We start from the raw sequence: 22,124 nt of genomic DNA on the forward strand, positions 1-22,124 counted from the left end.
CCCAACTAACATTTCGTATGACTCTCCGATTTCGCACCAGTTTACGCGCAATTACATAAGTTCCACTAAATCTAGTGGCTTCCTGATGTTACGTCAGATTTATCCACGAAACCTAATCCTTCCTTGAATATTCTACTGTTAAGGGATTATTTTCACGTGAGACATCAAAGAACCAATTTATTTCCCATTTATTTTCTGAAAGTATATATATTTGAAATTGTACTCTTAATGTAGTGGGGTTGATTAGTATCGTAAGTAATGATTTTTCAAACTCAAAACTTCGAATGCTTTTTTCTCAGTATGTAATTTTTCCACCTGACGTAGGTAAAATTTCAAAAATTATACGATCGACTTCTCTGAAATTTTCACATGGTGTTCCACGTGCTAATAGCCCTCGTTGAAAACAATTTATTATATTTTCATAACAAAAATTTTTATATTTTTTTTTTATTAAAAAATTGCAAAAGAAGTGACAAAATTTTGGAATATTTAGTTTAAGCTTTCTCCATTTTGCCAGTTTCCAACGTAAAATAATTATTTTCATTACAGCGATAACAGTGGACTCATTGAATAAAAATGTTCTTAATTTTTTATTTTAATCGGTGTTTAAACAGCATGAAAAATCAATAGAAATTATTAAAAGAATTATTTTGTATTTCCAAAGGATATTTAAATATAAATTAATAAAAATAGTTAAACTTTGCAACATTTATATAAGAATGATCTCTTAAGATCACGAACGTACAATTCTATTCTTATTCCTGATTATACATTAAATTCCTTCTGAGTTTTAGTATTCCTAGAGATTACCCAATTTCCAACATTCGTACATTCGTTACTAGCAAATTGACAACTTTAGAAAGCCTTGCCCGTTAGGCCCCTTCATGTTGCTCGCAGCCTTGACTCGTAAGAAATATAAAAACGGTCACCTAGTATAAAGTTTCGAAACGCTTAAAGGCATTCTCATTGTCATTAGATTTACATATAATCGGATCATTTCGAAACGAAAGCTTCGATTTTACTAGATTTTACAAGAAATGACATATTTTCGAAAAAGTAGAGTAGAATTTTAAATATTTTTTTAAAAATAAATAAATTTTATACTTAATATAAATTTAAAAATAAATAAATCTTTTAAATAAATATTTCAACACTAAACCTATTACGACTTAAATGACTATTTTTAAACTTTTGATTTAAAATTCCCCATGCAATAGCGTTGGTCACGTGATACAAATACGTGATTTGTTTTTTAATATACGTATAATCAATTTTTTAATATTTCCTCATATTCCATTTTTTCAAAATTATTTTTCTTTCCTTTTTTCATCCGTCGGTTTATTTAGCCGTGGTAGTAGTATGGTAGGTTTAGTGTTAAATGCATATTTTAAATAAAATATTTCGAAAATATATTAAAATAGTTAAATATTAAATAGTTAAATAATAAATAATTTATTTTATCTTGAACTTTCACCTTGTTTGTTTCATTTTATTCAGCAACAACAACAAAATAATTATTAATCTACAACCTTCATACTGGGACTGTATCAACCAGATAGCTACTATATGAATGCAGAAAATATCAAATCTAAAAACAAACACCACATCACAGAACTGCAATAAAGACTTTCTGAATTATTTAAAAAATCCCAAATCTAACTGAAATATAACTAAAAAAAAAAAAGATTAAATTTGTTGTCAATGATTTTTGTATAAATGAAATATAAAAATCAATTGATTTCTAGAATACATATTATATAAGTAAATCTAATTTTTTCGAAAATAACTTTAAATATATTTATTTTTCAAATTATAATGGTCATTTAAAGTTTTGGTAAGTAACTTATGACAAGAAATATGTTCTTTTTATAATATGAGAAAAAGATTCAGACAAATATCATGAAAATTTTGTGACAAAACGTAGACGATTACATACAAGCAGACTACATAAAATTTGATATCATGGTCTTTCAAAAATTAAAACCTATGTAAATCCAAAAAAATAGAGAGCAATATTTATTTTGAATCATGCTCGAAAAATGTGTTCGATTCTAGTAAAGTAACTTTTGTTTTTATGCACGCAAGAATTTAACAGCTTATTACATTTATCTTTGAATCGTAATTGTAAACCATAAGCGAGATAATTATTACGTTGCAAATGCGGTAATGCCCGCTTAACTGTCTCGAAGTTATCCGTACCAATTCTTGAAACTGGTTCGACAAACCGGGTGATGCTATCTGTAACGCGGATCAACAATGACTCAACTACTACTAAATCACCAGAATAATAATAATGACAACGTTTTCCTATCTTTATTTCGCAGTGATATCATTTTGGTTCATTTTTGTAAATTTTTTCAATAAAAATAATACGAAACCCGATCGTATGCGAATGATTCCGGATTCCGCAAATAACATGCAATTAAAAACACTTTAACGCTGACGTATTACGTCTCTTTATGACTAAACAAGGCCAAAGAGATCAATTATCAGTAATTCTAAGAAACGGGATATTTCTTAAATGCATTTTGATTAACACTAATGAGTGATATAAAGCATAACATTTGTAAATATACTGTATATAAAAATAAAAATATACAAAAATATAATAAACATAAAAATATAATTAATCGAATTATTATTAACGTTAATCAATATAGCAGTAATTTGATCATTTTTGCCTCTATCTGTACCTTTCAGCATGATCTTTATTGCACCTTTAGACTCTGTCGTTTAGTTAATTATCTTATCACAATATTTCCGATATACATTGCTCGTAAATTATTACCAATCATCGTTACACGTGTAATTAAATATTTTTACTAATCTGGAAGATGTTGTAAACATAATTGATACGTAATTTATAAAATTTATGCTACCTGTATGTATATAACTACGTTGATCCGTGCTACGAAACGCAAGACATTTATTCAAACTTTCCTCTCTATTTCACTTACATTCCATGTTTCTCATGCCCGTCTCTAGCATACTCAAGAAGCCAGCGAAGCTGAGAGCGATAAGAGCTCGCGCTTCCCAGAACACCTACATTCTCAGATAACTGTCATGACGCCGATCAAGCGTGTGACATTTAAACGGGCACCGCTGTATTTAATTAAAATGATCAAATGGATAGAGATTTTTATTTTAAAGAAGCGTCGAATCATTTTCAAAATCAAGTATAGTAGCTTATTATGTTATTTATACGATTTCAACATCTGACTTATAAGTTTCTTTAGGCTCAAGTAATTTTGGTCTTCCTCGAATAGGGGTAGAAGAGAGTTCTGAAATTACGATTTTTGTATTTAATATGCTAATTCTACAAAGACTTCGCTTCGATTTTAAAATTTGCTATAAATCTAAAGTTAATAAAAAAATAATAAATTTGAAGAATCGTTATTTAGTTTACTAAATTACTAAAATTCCTTAGGACGAGTTTTCCTAATTTTTCAACTTTGTAATTTTACTCCAGAGCCATTGAAATTCGTTGTTAATTTTTTACCTAAATTTAAGACTATGAAAAAAAAAAAAAGGATAAAATACCCGTTTTTTAAATAAAAACAAGATTATAACTTCCAAATAGGGAAACCTAACAAAATAATTATTCTGTTAGATGACTAACATATACGTATATTTTTTAAGAATACATAAATTATTTACGTTATGCTTATTATTTATTAAATATATTAATTTTTTATTAATTTTCAGTCTGAAAAGATCCAAATAATCATTATATCACAAAAATGTATAATCGTGTATAACTCCCCTTGTCTCGTTTAAAATTTTAATCGAAAATTAATGACACTTCGATACAACTACAAGCTAATGAAAATAGTACAAACTTGATCATGAGTAATTTATATGCAAATTGAATACCACCCGTTATAATCATAAGTAACATAATTTACACGTAAACATGAATTTAGTAAAATTACTTTAATAAAATAAAATGTTTCGCAAAAAATAAATTAAAGGTACGCAATGAAGATTTTTCAAAATCGAGTGCTCTGCAATTCCATGCACAATTCTGTGAAAGGAAAGTTAATCTGCCGTGGAACCGATGTAACATTGATGATGACTTGTATATTGATGCAATACTATGACAAAGGTATAACGAGAATTTCCCAACAAGTTACTACAATACACATCGTGTAAATCCGAGCCCATTGTGAATATGACTTGTACGAACCATTTCAGGTAACACATTTTCACAGTGCAAAGTAATATAAACGCTAATTACGTGCCATTACTGTTAGAATATGTAGTAACAGGTAGTAAGATGTTAAAACGAAAAGAATGGCTTCACAATAAAAAAAAATTTGAATTTATAATTACACGAGTCAAAAACATCGCATTAATTTCTTTCATCGAATAAGATAATTATCCAAAACAATATATTCCAATTACTTAATGCATTATTTAATAATACTTGCAATAGATTAAGTAAATAATATCGTAATCATTTTTTATAATAAAATTTATTTTTTATATAATATTAAAAATTGTATAATAAAATACTGCAAATTTTATTATAATATTTATATAAAAATGTCTTTTTTTAATTTTTTGGAATCGAATTTTTAAATAAAAATTTAATTAACTTATATACACAATAAATCTACTAAATTAATTTAATAATAATTGTGGAGAAAGAAATATTGTATAATATATATATTCCTATGATTGAATCTTTATTTCTATAAGTATCTATGAAATCAGCTATATTTCTTTATTTAAAGAGGAATTCCACGAAGACCAGGAAAGTAATATTTCTAAATAAAATAGCAGCGCGACACTAGGAGACTTACACCTCTAATGCAATCATACTTTCTATCGTATAAGCCAAACAATCACACCATAGTAAAGTGGGTCAACAGACTTGCCACATTTACCGTAAGTTAGCAAATTTTCACGAAGTTTCGAACATTTTAACAAAATTATAAACATTTTAATTAAATTTTCTATAAATATATACTTCATAATTAATTTTCTGCTAAATGCCAAAATTTAATTTAAATGGCTAACCATAATTCTTAATAATCAATGAAAAGTATAAAAATTCAATAGAAAAATTAAAATTTGATCAAAGGAAAGAAAAAATAGGGATTACATTTTGAAAATATTAATTTTTGTTATTACAATTAATATATGGAATTAAGTAACACACGAATCTAGTCTTCAAACAGCTTTCAACCATTTTTTGAATATCGGATCAAAATTTTGCCAGTTTATAAACAATTTTGGGGAATAGTGACAAAATAACTAAAAATTATCAAGATTAGAATCTATTCAAAAAATTTTAATTTGAAATTATCAAAATTTAATTTCCTCGATCTATTTGACAATGTTATTATTTCAACTTATATAATCGGTAACATTTTTCAAACTCCTCAATTCGTTACTCAGAATTATAATTTTAACATTCTTATTAGTTCCTAATATTACAGTTGAACAACATTACACGCATAACTTGTGACCATTTAATTCCCAATATTGTAAAAAAAATAAAAAAGAAAGGTTGTCAAACGGGATTAGTTTCTAATTTGTATATGTCCAATTAACTGATTACATTCGTAAAATATACCATGCAAATAATTAGGACGAAAATTTGAACAGGCGTTAAAATAAAGCAAAGTATCCAAATTGTGAATTAGTTGCTTACGCAAGTTGCGAAGAATTGAGCGTCGAAACGTTTCTTCGAACGTATTTTACCCGGATCTATAATAGGCACGTCAATTTGTTTCGCATGAACAACGATAAATGGTCTTTTACTCGACACTGTTGTCCCCTGGATGCACACTTGAGTCGTTCACTCGATTCATCTATTTACCGTTTTCCTACCGTTCCGACCGAGCCGGGTCGCGAGAGATCGAAACGTGCCAAGTACTATCGCGACGAGAACACGCGACAAACTGAGAATTCGTCCGGGAAACGCAAGACGTTCTCCCGTAGTACCGTTTGGATACCGTTCAAGACTTCGCGGGTACTGATCCGCTCAACAAACTTGTTAAAACACCGCGATTCATCGCTCTCCGCTAATCCGTGACGTCGTTACGTAGTGGAAAGCAACGACGAAGGAACTATAGCAAAATGGCTACTGGTCGTTAATTTATTTCGCGGCGGTAATAACAGCGCGAGTTTACAAATCGAAACGCGCGTATACGCACGCGTGGAGAACATAACCTCGTGAAAGTGTGTTCCGACGCCGGGCAGGATTTGCAGAAATAAAGGAAAACCGAGATTAGAATGCACCTATCGTGTCTTTTACGATAACTCGTTACAGTTATAACGTTATACATCCTTTGTTTCCTGTGCAGTTTTAACCGTTAAATTTCCTCGCATAGATCGTAAACTTCTTTTAGAACGTAGATATTACAAATGATTCGCGAAATGGTAAATAATCCATGCATCATCGCGGAGATAATTCTTGGCTAACCTCGGAAGCCACAAAACTGGAAAGTTCATCGACCAGCGATGTAATCTTATATCCTACTTGTATAATGAAAACGAGTTTTGCAAGATTAAGCATCTTTTAATTCGATCTATGAACGAGACGCGTTGTAATCCGAGCTGACATAACCTTATTCGTACATTAGAAAAATTATTACTTTCTCTTTCGCGAATTCAAAACGATTTTTCTATGCGGCATTCGAACTTCAATGATATTTATTCCCTTCGTTCCGTAGTAAAATGAGAAAGAGGCTGTCCTATTTGATTCGTTACTATCTATGTTTAGAAAGTTGTTTGGTTACTTAATGTTTATAATCTCCTTTAAGTAGATAAAATGTAATCAATTGCGTCTATGGTTATTTTTAGTTATGTCATGCGTAATACTAATTTTACGACTGTTATTTTTAGTTATATGTAACTATAACGATATTTTTCTAAATATATCGTACGTAACTAGAATTATTGTTAATACGTTCAGCTGCCATTGGCGTAAAATCGCGTTATTTGTGATCGCTTTTCCGATTACGCCGCTGACGTAAATTCACGTCGATTATATTTCTCTCTAATTGTCATAAATTCGCATAAGTTATGATTTGAATTATAATTTCCATTTCAAATATTTGAAACAAATTTTGATAACACAAGAAAAAAAATTTTCCAATTTCTTTACTTCCATCGATTTTAAATGTTAGAAAAATAAAAAAATCACTGTCTAGTAATATTATCTCGAAATATCAATATGTTAATGTTGAGATTGACATTATCGCGATAATAATTGCGTGTGTTTATTTTAAACGCTCCAACTCGAGATATAACTTAGAATATTCCTGAGGCTCAGAAAACTATCTAAGAAGGTTATAGACTCTAAATATTAGTTCGATTAGAAAGCAGTGGAAAAGCATATTTCTTACCTTCACAAAACAACCAAGTGCAATACATCAGGTACAGAGTTCTAACTTGAAACAGATTATTTGCATTATATACATATATAATGTTTCAATTGCAAGAATGTAAAGTAATATTAATGTTATTGTTAAACAAAATATGCATATACAAAAAATAAATATTCTTATATAAAAGATATGATTTCAAAAAAGTATTTCCTTTTCAACGTATTTATTGCCTGGACTCAGTTCATTTGTACGTGAAATATTTTTCATATCATTACAGTAGAAGGAAATATTAAAGTGCACCATATCGCATAAATTTAAATACATTCTAAATTTGAAATATCGAGGAAAATTTTTATAATTTTTAAAATAATTAGATTATTTATTTAATTACTTAATTACTTTATTCGTAAATATTTAAAAAAATAATTAAGTAAATAATTTACCAAATAATTCGCTTCTAATTAACTACATCATTGTTAATTTAGACTCATTCTAAATTTAAAATATCAGGAAAACTTTTTATAATTTTTAAAATAATTAGATTATTTATTTAATTATTTAATTACTTTATTCGTAAATATTTCGAAAAATAATTTAATAAATAGTTTACCAAATAATTCGCTACTATTTAACTACTTCGAAAGAACAATTCATGATACATTATACAACTTACCCTTTACCTGTTTCTAACATTTCCTCCTTTCAAATTTTTTAGAGAGAAATTAGAAAGAATTTATTTTAGCACAGTGTATCATTTCGAATACATTAACACGTAATCGATGAACGAATAATTAAAAAAGCTTTGTTAAATTGTCTTAGAAGTTACCACAGTTAAAAATGCAATTTTTTAAATTTAAATGGCTTGCTCTTTAAGTATATCGACTAATTAAAAGGAATTATGTAAGTGCTTACAGAGATATCTTAAGTAAGGGAAATTGATATACCTAGAAAAAACAGTGGCGCATCTGCCAACAATAATAAGAAAATATTACGAAAGGCAGTAGAAAATGCAACACGGCAGATTTCCCACAAGTAACAAAGGGAGAAAAAAGGTAATATAAAATGAAACACGAAGTGTGAAAGAAAACTTAATTGTAAACTGATTTATCGCTAAGTTAGTTCACTTCCCTTTGACGTAAATTTCAAGTGAAAGTTCTTAGAATGGCTGAACCCAAGATTGTATGCAAAGCATCTTCGTAGACAATTGCTCTTCTCCGTGAGACTCTTCTGTTATTTGTGTTTTGATCAGACATCGATTAATGTACCCACGCTATGCGTTTTACCAAAGAGTAATCGTGTTCCTCAATTACGCAGGGCAAATTCTGTAGAACAGGATAATTTTCTTTAATCAAAAATAATTATGATAATGGCATCAATTATATATTTACATATAACTATAAATAAATAAAGGAACGAAGAAATAAAATATAAATAAAACTATACTAAAAAAATTACGTTAATTTATATTATACTTAGTTTTATCATGCTGAAATAACTTTTCCTAAAGATCAAAATTTTATCAAAACAGTCATTACTTTATTAAAGTATTCGTTTGAAGTAATTGTCACTTATTTGAAAATCCAATATAAACTTTGAGATTATATTCATTTACTAGAAATACCAATCTTTAACAAAATATAATTTTATCTAATATTATCTATATTACATAATATGTGGACTATATAAGTGTATATAGCTAAATATGATAAACATAGACAATAATAATTAAGTTAGTATATTTTTTGATATCGATATCCATTAATAATAATTATATATTTATATAATAATTATTATTATATTATATATATGCAATTATTAGTAATGGATATCAATATTAATTATTATTAGTATATAATGAATATTAATTTTAATAATATAAATTTTGCCAAAAGCAGTTATATACTTTCAATAATTATAAAGATGAAAGTTAGGTAGTTTTAATTTAGTAGCTCTTAATAGCAATAAAAATATATCGTCTAAATGTACTATATGAAGAAGTTTATTTAGCATAAAAGAAATTTGGATTTTTCAAAAACAAATTTTTAAATTACAAATTGAAAATAATTCTTTAAAAAATTTGATGAAATATTATTAATATATTATTGAAATATCGTATAACCAAATATATCATTACCTAAAATTAAATGTATTAAATTTTAGTATCTGATCTTCACTGGTCAGAAAATGTCTACGTAAAACGAAACTTATTGTAAAGTCATTTTTCTTTTAGAAAATTTCTGTCATACAATGGTAGAAAAAATTCCACCCGTGAAAAAATTTATTACATGATTATAGGTGCGACGGTGGCTCCTGCAACATGCATTTTTATAGCCTTTTAAATAATGCAGTCCCTCTCTAGCCACTACTCGATCCCTCTTAACAGGTTTGACTAGGCATCGTATAGAGCGAGCTGTTGCGCGATTTCGAGGTCGATTGGATACCCCGTATTATGCAGCTTGCTTTCACTTTCGCGATCGCTTATATCGCAGATGGTTTTACATGACAACACGAAATACGCAACCACATTACGCTCTTCTAACTCCAAGAATGAAAATAATTTTTTCATGCTACTTTTATGGTTCCGGTTAACGTTATAGTACATTCCATACAGTAATTTTTCTTTTTTCCTACATCTACAACTTAATAAACTTATTTACAACAGTTTAAATTTATATTTTAATGTATTTGGTATGTTATATTTTTTAATATTGAAACTAATAATCTGTAATGTGTATAAATACAGTACAAACATGTGTACGATGTAAATATCAGGTAACTAAATAAATAATATCATTTTCATATTTTTATTCGCATTTCAAAAAGCGATATTATTTATTTGGTTACCTAATATGTAATAAAATATACTATATATGTATATAAAACATGCATGGATAATAATTAAATAATATAATGAAAATAAATAAATATATAAAATTATGTTTCTATCTCATTAAAAATCAATACTAATTTTACCAGAAACAAGTTTTCGTTAATGCAATAACGAGAAAAACAGAATTTGATAAGTCCATTATTAAATATGAAATATTTACTACATATTTTATTTTTATTACGGAGATTTAATATTTTTGGGTATATTTAAAATACTAAATACGGATATTTAAAATTTTAAGTTTTTATAAATATATTATAAAATTAATAATATATAAGTAGTATTATTTCGCAATTTAATCATATCTTTTATTATTATTAATGTTAGAACTACCGATATATGAGCCGTTCACTGCGCAAATCGATTAACTCCACTTTTTGAAAAATCTTAAATTTAAGTATTAAAGCACTTGGTATAGTCATAACTTTTTATATTTATAATAACTTTCCCTGATAATTATGATTAACAACATCAAACGACAAAAATTTTTTGGCTACTGAATAATAAATAATTTATTTCCGAGGTCACTTTGATTAACTCCGCACTCTAATGTAAATCGTTGCAATAATGCAACTCAAATGCACTAGCAAACCACGAATGATAACGGTGAATTTTTTAGTGTCGTCTTATCAGAATTTACGTAAAATTTAGTAAAATTTAAATTTATTACTTTTTCACTTGCCAAATCGATTAACTCTTCCAGTAACATAAAAATGGTAACATTACTAACGATTACCTTTTGACTATTTTTTCTTATAAATTTGATATACCATTAGATGAAAGTTACATTTGCATTTATGCATTCTACGATATTTATTTTGATTTAAATTATAAAGGGAATTTTAAAAAACAATATACATTATTTCATTGCATTTCTCCACTTTTTGTTTTATGGAGTTAATCAATTTGTGCAGTGAACAGCTCATATGATGAGTAAATAAATGTAAGATATACAGATAATAATAATTAAAGGGATATGATGAAAACAAATAAAAGTCTATTTAAATAAAAGTCAATATTAATCTTGTCAAAAGTAATTGCATATTTTCAGTAATTGCAAGAATAAAAAATCTAAGACCACCAGTTTTTATTGGTTTAAGAGTCTGGATGCTAATAATTACCAAATTGTGAAGAGATTAATTATGACGAATATACGCAGTTTCGTTAGTAATGCTAGCAATTATTATATAGAACGTACGTTGATGTAATACATAATCTGATAGTTACTACACCGATCAAATGATATTCGGTTACTCACCATGAAACTTGAGTTACTTTTAAAATCTAAATCTCTAATGAATATAAGGTAATTCAATATGACAGTAATAAAATTCAATCTATAAGCTAATTTAATATCCAATTATTTAATTACACTTATCTATTTAATGAATTTTGTATACTGTTTTGAAATATTTGTGGAACTATTAACATATTCTACTTGGTTAATCCATTCATATTATGTCATTCTTAAATTTGTATTTTTACTTAACGAAAATACAATTATTTTAATTTCTTTATTAACCCTTTGCACTAGAGAAGCGACTCTCAGTCGCCATTTAATCAGATTCTAAAGATCGATGTTAATTAATATATTAAATTTAAAATTAACCAACGATGTGTGGAATATCGAAGTAAAATATATAAATAAAATTCTACGTATTAATTTGCATACAATTTCTTATTTACCGTTTTAAAAATATCATCGATTTTATGACAAAATTACTATTTTTCTGTAAAGAAAAGGTCACCGAGTGCAAGGGGTTAAATTATACATTTTCTTTACAACTTATACTTTTATATATTGTACTCGGAACATACTGTATATTCTACCTTTAACATATTTCATATTAATAAAATTAATATTTTCAGATTTACATGTACAGGGTGGCCAAAAAAGTTAGGATCAAAGTGAGATCACGTGTTACTGAAGTCAAATAAATAGAAACAGTTCGTATAAACTTATATGTGAAGGGGCTTTATTGAAAAGATATAAATTCAAAGATCTATAGACAATTACAGACAATTATAGATAATTACAAATTACAATTTGTTGTAGAGAATCGTATACGTAGTACAAATTCTCAATGGGAAATTTTTTTTTTTAATTTTCGAACATTTCTTATAAGTGCCATAAAATATCATAAATATCTTTAAAAGCTTATATCTTTCTAATAAAGCATTTGGAAAACTTAAAGACATAAGTTTATATGAACTTTCTTTGTCTATTTAACCTCGCTAACACATAATCCAAGTATGGTCCCAAGTTTCTTGGACACCCTATATATGAAATAATTTTCCAACTTCAAGGCAGTAATTCGTTTCTCAAAAGTGTGATTGAGAGAAAATTAATTTCTAGATTTTCAAATAAATTTAGGTTTAGATTTTTAACAATGTATTTCAAATGAAAAATAATTAGTATCAAAAAGATGAATAGTGTACTTTGTTAATCCACGTTTTAATACTAATAAATTTATGTCAAATGAAATAATGTATATCGTAGAAAACGCCATATCTGATATTTTTTATGAGAAAAAATAAAATTGATATCCTAATAAATAAAAATACTACTTTTATTTCTGGATAGTTCAATTTGTCCTGACCAAGTTAATTTGATATATTCGTGTTATCATTGATGTTACTATACATGAAAACTAGTTATAAAACGGTTTGTTTGAAAATATTTGTTTTATATTAAGATTATTTGTTTAAGATATAAAAGACATACATAATCCCATTGGAAAATTAATAAGAAAAGAAACCTAACAAATAATTATAGATTAGTATTCAAATAATCTCGAAAAACCAAATTTAAACCTACGTACATATACATAATTTACATAAAAAGATTTATATGTTTTTATTTATTTATTTACTATTTATTTATTATTTATTTATTTTATTTATTAATTATTATTTATTATATATATCATAAAAACAGAAATACAAAAATAAATTGTGATTTTTTTTAGATCACTAGTACTATTAATCCAATTGAAATTACTGATCTTAGACTTTTCATTTTTGCAATTACTGGAAAACGTGCAGCTGGCTTTATCAAAATTAATTTGATGTTTAGTAAAATAGAAATTTAATTATAGATACCTATTTATTTTCAACATATTTTTATCTACGTATATTGTATTTAGATATACATTACAGATCAACAGTTCTCGTATTCATGGCGTCACATTAATCTTACAATTAGATTAATATCCATGCTTTAGAAAGTGTAGATAATTATTGCTTGTACAGATGGTTCAAGAGAGATGTTAAGATTAATTTATATAATTTCCATTCATATCTTGGAAATTTAAATTTTCTTTTAACAAATGTAATGGTGTTGCCAATTTATGATACAAAATTTATGTACTTTTACATATTTATTTTGTAGTAAAACAGGCATAAAAACGATTCCTTTTCTCTTGCCATCTCTTGTTAATATTATAGTCGCCATTTTAATTTCACTAGGAGATGATTAATGTAGGAGAGTGATGAAGAGAAAGTGAAAGAAAGCTATGCGTGTTGAACTGCTATATATGAATATTATTCGCCTACTTTAAACGAAACTTCAAAATGTCTGAAGAAAGAACAGATAGACAGAAAATTGAAATAAAAATGAATGAACAGCAAACAAATAAAAAAAGAAAAAATTAAGGAAAAACAAAGAAACCAAATTTTCTGTACAATTACATATAATGGGGACATAGATACATTATCTTAACTGTTAGTGTGAAAATTAATTGGAATTAATTATATTTCTTATAATTAATAAGAAAACAGCCAATCTTGAAAGAGTCGTTTGTTCTGATTGGCTGATCTCACGTACAGAAACCTATCTCAATAAGCAACACTGTCGAGAAGCACATGTTAATTTGCTTCATTTTAATTATCCATTTTTATGTTAAATATTTTATAATATACATATACATATTTTTCCCATATTATTTTTCTTAATTTCTCAAATAATAAAAATGTATTTTTTTATACGTGATTGTTTAACAATACTTTATAGGTACCCACATGTAATTTTCCAGATTTTGTATATACTATTGCAATATTTTTCAATTATTCTATGTATATGTGAAATATTTATGTATCAAATGTTTCACTTGCTTTTAGTGAAGCAAAAATAAAAATAGAACACATTCTAATTAGCTGCTCTAAATACAGCATCAAAAGAAATCAATACAACTTTCCAAACATGCCACAATCTGAAGATATCTTTAAGGAACGACTGATCTACCTAAAAGACATTGAACTATATCACCAAATATAGCTAAGTACGAGACTCAATGTGGTCGTTAATAACCTTTTAAGGCACGTGTAACCTAGAACTTCTAATTAAAACAAAAAGTACATTTACAATAAAAGAAAAGAAAAAAGAACAGATATATTTATACAGTATGCTTGTATGAAACTATACAATAAATAAAAGAGTATTTTGATTTGTTTTTAATTTTAATTAAAATGTTAAAAGATGTTTTAATTTTAAAATTGCTAATTCGATATACCAAAATTAATGTATCAAAACGTAATAATGTTTATTGCAAATATAACACTTTTTATTTGATTATTTATTCAGTATCAGCATATATTTATTACATAACACTCACGTGACATTGATCAGATAGCCCAGTTAGTGATCCCTACATAACATTGTATTTCATTGTTCTTACATATATACACCATTGATTTTAAAAAATTTTAGCAGCTGAACCACATTACCCATGCCTTCTTTTCTTTTTTTACGCAAAAGTACATTAATAAAAAATTTAAGCCTTTACACTCAAGAAGCGACTCTCAGACACCATTTAATCGGATTCCAAAGATCAGTGTTAATTAATATATCAAATTTAAAATTATCCAACGATGCGTAGAATGTCGAAATAAAATAATTTTATGACTTTATGGTAAAAAGTCTTCGAATTACTATTTTTCTGTAATGAAAAAATCGCCGAGAGCGAAGGATTAATATTGTGTATTTCTAATCATTCTTTTTATTTATTTTTTTTAATATATTTCTGATTATTTCCTATAATTTTATTCTCCTAATAATTTTAACCATTCTACCCTTCCTACAATTTTATATTCTCAAAACAGTATCTAAAAATTTGTATTTAATTTATTAAGTTTTAAAATGAACGGAAAATTATTAGTTAATAGTAGTTTAAGATAAAAAATAAATTAATAGAAAATTGATTTTAGAATCCATATTAATTACACATGTTTTACTCCTCTTCGTACGTACCATAAGCTCTTCGATTTTTAAATCCCACTGTAAATAAATTACACTGTGCAACACGATTTTTAATCTGTATTATCCATTTGGGAATTCCTGACCGTGTAACTTCAGATTCTTCTGATGAATGTTCATTTCCGAATTCTATCTAACTATATTTATATTTCATACACGTATTAAATATGTGTTCAATATTTGTATAACGTTACCGAATATGAAGGTAGTGATTCAGGTAGTGTCACAGAAGAGTGGGGACCACAGTGTGGAAACAACAGACTTCTTGTCCGCGACGCATAGTAGGGTCGGCAGGGCCGTAGCTACGTGTAATCGAGGTCGACAGTAAATGCTCGATTGACCTCCATAACCATTAGAATGAGTCTACTAACATTTTTATTTTTCGTGTAATCCTTCATTTTAGTTAAAAATCGCGCATTTTTCCTGAGCGAAACATGTGATTCCGGCGTGACAGTCAAAGGGTTAGACTTATTACCAAGAGTTATTTTGGGAGAAAATAATTATATACAGCCATTATTATAAATTGTAAATTATTATAAAAATATAACTACCTTGTACCAACTTTTCAAATTTTATTGGCTCTAAAATTTCAATTATTGTTCAGTTCATGAACGACTTTCTCAAATTTCATAATCACAAGTCTAACTCATGATGGTACATTTTGCTCATATATTACGCCACAAGTCATACTCAAAGTAGCACATTTGATTCAACCTGTTCATTACGAATCAGATTAGTAAGACGATTTAAACCAAGTCATATAATACGAGTCAAACTGGTATATTAAGTCAAACGGGTTAAATATTAAGAAGACTGTTATCAGTAAGTAGAAAATACTTTTTAATGTAAAATCTAAACTGTTACGTGGCACTTAAATAATTAAGTGTACGATAAATACTTATTATATAAAAGCTACATAATCATAAATAGACGAAGAAAATAGTTATCATTTGGGACGCTGTATTTATGGTATTTTATTATATTATATATAGTATTTTATGTCAATAAGCATTACAAAATCAGTAATCAAATATCACAGTATTACATTAATGCGCATTTAAGTTCAAATAAATTGGAAATTGATGTCGAAATTTTCATGAAAAAGATTGCTTCGAGTAAACCTCTGAAATAGTAATTTTCAAAACTTCTTTTTGGAAAAAATCATGAAATAAAAATTAATTTCTATTTAAATAGAAGCAAGTTATCACTAAATTTCACAGGAAATTCTCGAAAGATGGAATTATAAAAATAATATTAATTTTTAATTACTTTGGTTAACATTATGAATTAATAAAATTTTTGTTGGTTATGAAAACCATTATCGATGAGAGAAATTTAATTTTAATTAAAGTGATTAATATGAATGGCCAAAATTTTATTTGAGTATCGACCTCTATTATATTATCGATTATCAGAGTTTTATTTTGGTTATCCATAACCATTATCAATAGCGAGGAATTTCTTTTTCTCACGAGAATTAAATTTAGTCCAACTTATTGTCAGTTCTATGGATAAGAACTATCCCTATCGTTCACTATATTCATAGAGTACTCCACTAAAAGACTGCTGATTACAGAAACATAAATTTCGTGTCTCCTCGATGATTTATTCGTGCAGCTAAAAAATAGAAAACAGGTACAACCTGTTTTAATTGGTTCGAACGATATAATAAAATCATCCAATTAAATTAGTCCATCGCAAAAGTAAAATCATTTATATACTATATTTTGAAATAGATTTATCATTATAATGTCATATGATATCGATTTGAAATGACCCCTCTTGAAAACTTGAAATATTAAACAAAGTATGGCGATAGTGAATTAATAGTAAGTAGTAATTAATACTTTGACTGCCATGCACTTTTTATATAGTACACTCAGAGGACCACGATAAAATTTCCATTATTCTTATGATATAACGACGAATTATCAAACAATATGACAAAAAGAAAAAGAAAAAAAAAAAATGGTTGATTAATGTTTTCTATTCAAAATTCTCTATTTATTTAAGTCGTTTAAATTTTCAAAAAATGGTTAAAATAAAATAAATAGGAATTACGAAAATTAGTAGTGCCGGATACTAGTCACCACCATGGCAGTCAATGTTTAATGAATTGAATTGAAATTTAAAGTTAATTAATGTTTCTTTTTTATTTCCAAAAATTAAAGATAGTTATAATATGGGTTTCGATTCTAAAAACAATTATAAAAAATGATTTGTAATTATATATCGACTCTACATGAGTTTTATAAATATTATATTTATGTTCAATATCGGTTACAATACTCTTCGAAAATTTAGGAACTCTAATGATACGTAACCAACAAGATCAATTTTGCTTTAAAAGTGGAAGCGAAAAGTGAATTGTAAAATTATGAATAACCCACAACAGTAACATATCATACCAATTTTAATTACTGCAAAGTCATTAATGCATAAAATTAAAAAATATGTTATAGAATCGATATGAAACTGACATAACCTTGCTTTTCAAGAACAGAAATTGAAACCAACGTAAACCAGAACCATTATATTCAAAATATACATCATTATAACCCACAACAGTAACATATCATAACAATTTTAATTAGTGCGAAGTCATTAACGCATAAAATTAAAAAATATGTTATAGAATCGATATGAAACTGACATAACCTTGCTTTTCAAGAACAGAAATTGAAACCAACGTAAACCAGAACCATTATATTCAAAATATACATCATTATAACCCACAACTGTAACATATAACAATTTTAATTAGTGCAAAGTCATTAACGCATAAAATTAAAAAATATGTTATAGAATCGATATGAAACTGACATAACCTTGCTTTTCAAGAACAGAAATTGAAACCAACGTAAACCAGAACCATTATATTCAAAATATACATCATTTCGGTGTTTGTAACTGTTGGAAAACTTTCCAAAATTTTTGGGGCTTACTTGCAAAATATTCCTCGAGGTGCGTTTTTATTTCATTTATGGATTGGAACCGTTTGCCACGGAGAGAATTTTTTAATGACAGGGACAAGTAATAGTCGGGTGGAACAAGATCTGAGGATTACGGAGGATGCGGTAGAATGTCCCAATCAAACTGTAACAGCTTTTCTGATACATCTAATGCAACATGCGGTTTTGCAGTGTTGCGATGACAACCAACGCCTCGTCGGTTCGCCAATTCTGGCCGTTTTTCTGCTATGTTAGCTTTCACTTTATCCAGTTTTTGATAGTATTTGGCAATTTTCGGCAGTTTTTGGCAGCATTTGGCAGTATTTGGCAGAATTGCCAGTTAAAGTCATTCCTAGCATGGTACGAGAGAAACTTATGGGACACCCTAATATGTCAACGCAAATATGTTATACGTTTTTCATAAATACGATAAATACAGTTTGGACCACAAAGAACTAAGTAATTGCAGTTACAAACTACAGATCGTCTATAGATGGCGCTACTGGAAACAATTAACCCTTTACACTCCGGTCGCCATTTAATAAAATTCTGAAGATCGACATTAATACATTGTTGACCGGTGACGAGTTAACTCGTCTTTTCCTGTCCAAACGTTGTTGACCGATGACGAGTTAACTCGACATTGCACTTGCATTATCCATTTCAATTTATGAAACCCAGGGAGATATAGAATATTGCGTGTGAAAGTGATTTTGAAAATTGAATTACAAAATAATAACCGGTGAGATGACATAGTTTCTATGTAAAATTGCCGGTCAACAAAGTGTTAATTGACATATTGAATTTAAAATAACTTTTTCGAAAAATTTCTACGTTTTCTAATATTTTTTGAAATTTTTAATAATTTCAGAAAAATCGAACGTCAATCTCTAATAAATGTAACAATAAAGATATCTGCAAAATTTCATAATAATTGGTCGATTGGATCTTGGGATACCTTGCACACCGTTTGTAGAAACACAGTTTCGAGAAAAACGTGTTTAAAATTTCGAAACGTAATTTTTCATACGTATTCTTAATTCTTCATTAATCGCTCATTGCTGCCTGGTACATATAACCATCTGCTTCGACTTTAGTCTATTGGGCGGCTGATAAACTGGATCTATGAACGGATTTGACCTTTTTAGAATTTTTAAACAATCGTTTACTAGCTGTTTCGATCCTTTCTTCGTCGACATAATCAACACAATGCAACAACTATTGATCTCACGATTAAATTCATAGTGCTCATATTTTACAAGACACAAGAAAAGCCTTCATCGAAGATATTAGCAGAAATATAAGGAATAATTTTCGCGTTTGTAATGCCGCGAAATAAACCTTTTGGAATTAAATAATACTATCAAAATTTGGTTTCAATTTTTATTAGTAGCAATCAACGTGCTCACCCTCGCCAATAGATCGGTTCCTACTTGAAGGAGGCTCCAGAAACACTCTCGCAAGTCCACGACTCCCTCGACCTCTCATAAATACAAGTTCCTATGCTAAGTATTCCCCGTCTAAGGCAGTGTCTGCTACAAAGTAGAGCCATCGATCTCATAGTCTAAGTTTTCATTTGTAACCTTTTTGTATGTTTTGGTTCTTTTATCTGTATATTATTGTATCTAGTTTCTGACTAGAACTGGCGCTGTGGGATGAACCAAATGCTGATAACGCAATAAAACGTATGTTAAATTAGAAAATAAAATTGGAATTGGCCAGCTAGAAAGCCTTATTGACGAGTCCAGGACGAAACGAATCTCTTCCCTACGTCCAGCTGCTACGTGTCATAGCACAACGACCTAGGGGATACCAACCTACCGCACCGCAGGAACCACACAGTCACCATCACAACCCCGTGGAGCGGACCCCCACAGATCATTCCACCCAAAGCAGACCAAAAGTAGACATGTGTATAATGTCGATCCCTCGACTTTTCTGATATTACGATCTATAAAATCGATTCCATGCTGGCAGACTGTTACGTCAAGTCGATATATACAGTGCCTCACGAAAATATTCGGACACTTAGGTATGCCTGAATTAATCACTTAGTATCGCAGATACTTATACACGGATCGTGTTCGTTATTTATTCTGTGGATAAGAAGGTTATTTAAGTTGACAAAACCATGTGTTTTATTTAATAAATTTATATGGATTTACTATAACAAATTATAAATAAAATGATACCCTATTTTCACGTCACAAAAATATTCGGACACTTAGGTATGCCTGAATTAATCACTTAGTATCGCAGATACTTATACACGGATCGTGTTCGTTATTTATTCTGTGGATAAGAAGGTTATTTAAGTTGACAAAACCATGTGTTTTATTTAATAAATTTATATGGATTTACTATAACAAATTATAAATAAAATGATACCCTATTTTCACGTCACAAAAATATTCGGACACTTGGCATAAATAACATTATATAACCCTAATTTGTTTATATAAACACATTTTTTAATATTTTGTCGCATAGCCTCTTTGCTTCAATACGTGCCTCAATCTGTTGGGCATATTAAAAAATGATTTTTTCCAAGTAATTCGTACTGATAGCAGCCCACTCTTCCAGCAACCTTTGTTTTAGTTTCTCTTTTGAGTTAATTGCTGTCTTTCGTATTCTGTGATCTAACTTATCGATAAATTTTCAATGGGATTGAGATCCGGCGATTGTGGTGGAGGATGAAGAACTTTCGGGCAACGATAAAGCAAGAATTCTTGAACAATGCGTGCTTTATGTTTGGGGTCGTTATCCTGATAAAACTTAAAATTGTCGCGAATTCCCATTTTTTCTGCACTATTTAATAAATTATTTTTCAGTAGGTGTAAATGACAGTTTTTGTCCATGACGGTGTCAATAAAAACTAAATTGCCAATTCCTCTGATCGAAATACAGCCCTAAACCATCACGCTACCTCTGTTGTGTTTTACGGTATCTCTCGTGTTTTGATGGTGGAACTCTTCATTCGCTTCCCGCCATACAATTCTTTTTCCATCTGAATTATGGATGTTAATGGAATACAAGTTCATCCCGAAACAATTCGGAGAACTCTTAAGCAACACGGTTACAACGTATCTGCGATACGATGTGATTAATTCAGACAACCTTGGTGTCCGAATATTTTTGTGAGTCACACTGTATATACCGATGCGTTACGGCACGCAAGAGATCGCTAATCGGGTTTTAACTTCCTTAAATATTGGTTGCTCTAAAAGCTGGGACCATTCGTATATTATTTTTAAGACTTCACATTACTGTTTAACACTTTGACTGCCACGTTGGTCATATATGACCGGCCACGGTTTCTCCTATGACGCCACGGTGGTCACTGGTGACCGGTCCGCTTGAACCACTTGAACTACATTGAACTACATTGAATGAAAATTGATAGTTAGTGCATTTCGAATATAACCGCTAATTAGAAGATACTTTGAAATAAAAAGTGCCCCATCGAACAATTACAAATTTTTATTAGGACATCAAAAACATAGAACAAATCTTGCATCTAGCAGTGCACTCCCGTGGAGTCCTGAGGGAAACATGTGATTTCGGCGTGGCAGTCAAAGGGTTAAGACAAAAAAGAAAATGGATTTTTTCAAAATTTCGAACTGCCCTGCCCCCTTAACCGTTTGAGTCCCAGAGGGTTTTGAAAAAACACTATCGAAGAATCCCAAACA

At 28.5% G+C, this 22,124-nt stretch overlaps 1 protein-coding gene across 1 annotated transcript in view; it reads right to left on the reverse strand.

Annotated features, from left to right (window-relative positions):
- Positions 1–6,070, reverse strand: part of yellow-b (L-dopachrome tautomerase yellow-b) — a 37,513-nt gene extending 31,443 nt beyond the window's left edge. The window contains exon 1 of the mRNA XM_017898163.1: positions 5,660–6,070. The gene's annotated coding sequence lies outside the window, so the exon portion shown is untranslated. The remainder of the gene's footprint in view (positions 1–5,659) is intronic.
- Between the last annotated feature and the right edge of the window lie 16,054 nt (positions 6,071–22,124).

Source organism: Eufriesea mexicana, unplaced genomic scaffold, assembly GCF_001483705.2.
Source record: "Eufriesea mexicana isolate 0111107269 unplaced genomic scaffold, ASM148370v2 scaffold620, whole genome shotgun sequence".
Lineage (NCBI taxonomy): Eukaryota > Metazoa > Arthropoda > Insecta > Hymenoptera > Apidae > Eufriesea > Eufriesea mexicana.